Consider the following 5,193-nt stretch of genomic DNA (forward strand, 5'->3'; position numbering starts at 1 on the left):
TCTTCCTGACCTTAGGGGAAATGCTCTCAGTTTTTCCCCATTGAGAATGATATTTGCTGTGGGTTTTTCATAGATGGCTTTTATAATATTGAGGTATATACCCTCTGTCCCTACACTGTGAAGAGTTTTGGTCAAGAACTGATGCTATACTTTGTCAAATGCTTTTTCAGCATTTATTGAGAGTATCATACGGTTCTTGTTCTTTCTTTTATTAACGTATTGTATCACGCTGATTGATTTGAGGATGTTGAACCAACCTTGCAGCCCAGGGATAAATCCCACTTGGTCCTGGTGAATAATCCTTTTGGTGAGAGTTTTTACATCCATGTTCATCAGGGATATTGGTTTGTAATTCTCCTTTTTGATGGGGTCTTTATCTGGTTTTGGGATCAAGGTAATGCTGGCCTCATAAAATGAGTTTGGAAGTTTCCCTTCCCTTTCCATTTTTTGGAATGGTTTCAGGAGAGTAAGGATTAATTCTTCTTAAAGCGTTTGGTAGAATTACCACTTCTCAGCTCTGTCCTTGCAGTTGGCTTCCCCAGTCTGACACGTGCAATCTCTGCCACACTGAAGCACCCCTGGTCTTTCTGTGACTCTGAGGGTCCTTAGATCACACAGTCCCAATGAGGGTTCCACTCCCAGCTTAGCCACTGGAGCAGTATCCCTCATGGGAGCAGACTTCGAAAAGTTAACATTTTGTGCTCTGCTGCTCTATCAATTGCCAGTAGCCAGCTGATGGAGCCCACCTAACCCCACCCCCAACCGCCCCGCCCAACCACTGCAGTCTATCTCCCCAAATATCACCTCAGGTTCACTTCTCTTCCTGTCCTACCTTCCATAAAGTGGTCACTTTTCTGTTCAGAGAATTGCTGCTATTCCTTTCTGTGATCTCCTGTTGAGTTTGTAGGTGTTCAAAATGGTTTGATAACTATCTAGCTGAATTCCTGGGGCCAGATGAAAATTAGGTTTCCTATTCCTCTGCCATCTTGCTCCTCCCTCCAGATCTAGGTTTCTTTTAGGGTGAACCAAACCTGGCAAATATGCTGCTACAATTATAAGCCCCAACACTGAACCCCAAGAGAGCTCTATGGTCTTATGTAATAGTTATACAGCAGGGAAGAAGGAAAATAGAAGGAATAAGCTGGGGCTGTTCTGGAGATGGAAGTAAGAGCACATGATGAAGAAAATATGCAGTAATCAGGCTAAGTGGGTAGAACTAGGAGACCCCAAGGCCACTGGGTACAAGAGATGGAGTGTTGCATGGTCTTTGAATAATCAAGCACTGCAATCTTCCTGGGTACCATCCTTAATTTAATTGAATTCAGATCAGAATTTGTGCAAACTTAGTGCTGTTAGGGTACAGGACTAGGAGTATGTTAGGATTGGGGTTAGTGATCCATATGGAGAGCTGTGATACAGAATGTGTTTCTGAAGATGACCCATGATTGTTTCAGAGAGTTGATTTCTAGATGGTTTCAGGGTGGTATGGAACATCTCTAGAGATGTTGCCATAGTTGTGTGGAACTTAGATTTTGCAGGCCACTAGTGAAGAGAATTTTTGGCTTCTTAGCCGTGTTTAGAGTGGCATTGTTGGAGTTCTGGGGAGTTATAATGCATGTCTGTGACAGGCAATGTGAAGTTTTTTACATTGGGCCTTGAACTAGATTAAAGAAATATGTTTTGAGGGGCATCTGATTGGCTCATTCAGTTGAGCATCTGACTTGATTTTGGCTCAGGTCCTGGATCTCAGGGTCCTGGGATAGAGCTCAGGGCTTTTCACTCAAAAGGGAGTCTTCTAGAGATTCTCTTTCTCCTTCCCCTTCTGCCTGCCCCCCATGCACATTTGTGAGTGCTCTTTCTCTCTCAAATAAATAAATCTTAAAAAAAAAAAAAGAAATGTGATTTGAGATAAGGTGAGGCTGACTTTTTCTAAATAGTGAAATTGTAGGTTTTGACTGTTTTATGCTTAATTCTTCCCAGATTAATTTCTTTGTAAATCAAAAAAGGTGACTACATTTTGAACTAGACATTTGTATTATGCAAGAGGCAATTTTTCAACAAAGATGATTCCTGCTGCGATTTAAATGGGTAGGACCCTAGTCATATGAGTCATGAGACTGACATGTCTAATTGTCTCATCATTTTATTGGAATATTATTTCATTTGAAATTTTACCAACTTCATTAAGACATGAAAACCAAGAGAGGAAGAACAATTCAGCTGAAATAATTAGTAGAATTTTTCATTTATGAGGTCTTCTGCCAACCTTAATCATTAACTTGGCCTTTAACAACTGCACATTCTTACTGACAGCCTGATTCTCATCCTGAATTCTCAGATCTGAAAAGAATTCCCCTTCCTTGAGATAATCTGTGTACCGCCTCTTCAACCATCTGAGTTACTGGGGATATCTTAGAGAGTGGTAGGGACATTGAGATGTGTTGAAAGGTGTGTGAAGGGCTGTCCTTGATTAATTCAGGATGTACAGGAAGCCATTTTGTCTGTCTGTGAAGCCATTTCTTAACATCACATTGTGAAATATGTGGAAAAAATGAGAGAGACAAAGAGTGGCGATTTGAGGTCTTCTCATATTCTTGTCTTTGTGTCAATTACAAAATTTCACTTTTTCTAAGACCCCCAAGAAGGATAGGTAAGAGAAAACCTAAGGGTTTATTTGGGATAATGGTTTACGATTCTTTTATCATGACACACAAGACAGATGGTAGCTAAAGTGCTGCCTCCTCCCATGGGTTATGTTAAATGGCTCCTCAGGTGTTTTGGATGTGCAGCCAATTTTGAGAACAACTGGCTGGTAGAGAGAAGATGGCATAAGGGTCATAAGTCTTGGCTTTGGCAACAGCAAACTATATAGTCTGAGACCTGAGTTTTAAACTTTAACAACCCTGAATAAATGTATCCTTATTTTTAAGATAAAAGCTTTAGAGTAAAAGATTGCTAATGCTCCTTTTCTTTTTCTTTCTCTCTCTTTTTTCCTTTAACTGAAAATTCCTCTATTCTTCTTTATGATCAACTATCAGCCTGCCTCTCTGCCCTTGCTGAATTATGTAACACTCTGTCAGTGGCTCACTGGGCCAGACTGATTGCACAAAAACTTTAAGATCATTCAAAATCCAAATGATAGAGGCACCTGGGTGGCTCAGTGAGTTAAGGGCTCTGCCTTCAGCTCAGGTCATGATCACAGGGTCCTGGGATTGAGCCCTGCATTGAGCTCTCTGCTCAGTGGGAAGCCTGCTTCCTTTCCTTTCTCTCTGCCTGCCTCTCTGCCTACTTATGATCTCTGTCTGTCAAATAAGTAAATAAATAAAATCTAAAAAAGAAAAACAAACAAAAAAACCCCAAATCCAAATGATAACATAACTAAAAGAAATGTTTATTGGATAATTTTAATAGTGGCCCTTAACCAAAGGGTAGGTTTCCTCAGATACAAAGGACTCTCACTAACCATTCTGAAAATGGGCTTGGGTCACAGAAAAACAATTCATAAAGACATAACAATGGGTAGGGGCAATTGGGTGGCTCAGTCAGTTGAGCATCTGCCATTGGCTCAGGTCATGATCCCAGGGTCCTGGGATTGAGCCCCACATTGGACTCCTTGCTCAGCAAGAAACCCGCTTCTCCTTCTGCCTGCTACTGACCCTGCTTGTGCTCTATCTTTCTCTGACAAATAAATGAAATCTTAAAAAAAAAAAAAAAAGAAGTGTGTAATAACACTTGAAAAGAAGTCTAACCCAATTAATAAATATAATTCAAATAATAACGGCTTAACTTTGTGTGTTGGGTCTCATTCAACTGGCCAGAGTAAAAGAAGGAAGATGCCTAGTGGTAGTGAGATGGTGAAAATCTTGCATTGCGACGGTGGTCTCACCTGGCACAACCATGCTCAAGAGAGTTTAGAAAACATAAACCTAACTTCTTAAAAATGAACATATGCATTGTAGCAACATTTCTAGAAATTAGAATCAGAAAATAATTAGTCAAATATTCAAAGATGTTCATGTAAGGGTATTTATAGTAATATATATATAAATATTCAATATATTAAAACAACCTCAGTGACCATCAATTAATAAATTTTTGAATATCCCTTCAAAAGACTGACATAGCCACAAAAAATAATGACATAGCCCCCCCAAAATAATACTGCTTACTTATATAAAAAAGTGTTTAATATATAAGATTAAAGAAAATGCTACAAATCATGTATAATATACATACATATATACCTAAACATAATTGACAAGTAAAATTTGGAAGACTATAAATGAACATTTTAGCAATAATTCTCTTAGAGATGATACTACTTTCCCTCTTTTTTCCTCTATATTTTAGAATTGGGTTCTAAAATTTAAAAGCACATCATTAATTAAACTTTTAATAATGTAAAATTGCTCTGATTTAGACAAACATCATAGGAGGATATACTATTTCAAAATGTGCTGGTGACCTCCTGTGGGTTTATCTTGAGCTCTTTGAAAGCCTCAGAAGGACAACTGGAAATACTAACTAAGGCAGCCTTTTTTTAGTCTGTCCATTGTCCAGGCCAATACAAACAAGCCTGAGATAATTTCAAAGTTATAGGGCAAGCAGAGACTGACCTGGAAACGTCAGTGTATTAAGTGAAAATATCCATTCTCCTGCCTTCTCATCCCATTCCATTTTAATTTTGTCATTTAAAATCAAATGAGAGGACAAATATATTACTATAAAAAGAGACAATTTTAGCAATCTCTTTGTCTTGGGAGTGGTTTAGACCTCAAGAGAATAGTAGCCAACCACTCCCAGATGCCAGAGAGTCACGTGGTGCCAGATTATCGAAGGAGGACTTGTCAGTGAGGTGGCCAAGGTCCAGTTTTGTAACCCTTAGATGACCAACCCCTGCTACTCTCTTTTTTTTTTTTTTTTTTTTTTAAAGATTTTATTTATTTATTTGACAGAGAGAGATCACAAGCAGGCAGAGAGAGGAGGAAGCAGGCTCCCCGCCGAGCAGAGAGCCCAATGCGGGCCTCGATCCCAGGACCCTGAGATCATGACCTGAGCCGAAGGCAGCGGCTTAACCCACTGAGCCACCCAGGCGCCCCCCTGCTACTCTCTTAAAAATACTTGAGAGGCTGCGAGAATTTGGTGTAGGTTAGAAGGTGGGTCTAGGAAGGATCGATCAGACTACTGTGTGCT

This window comes from Mustela nigripes, chromosome 3 (assembly GCF_022355385.1).
Source record: "Mustela nigripes isolate SB6536 chromosome 3, MUSNIG.SB6536, whole genome shotgun sequence".
Classification (NCBI taxonomy): Eukaryota; Metazoa; Chordata; class Mammalia; order Carnivora; family Mustelidae; genus Mustela; species Mustela nigripes.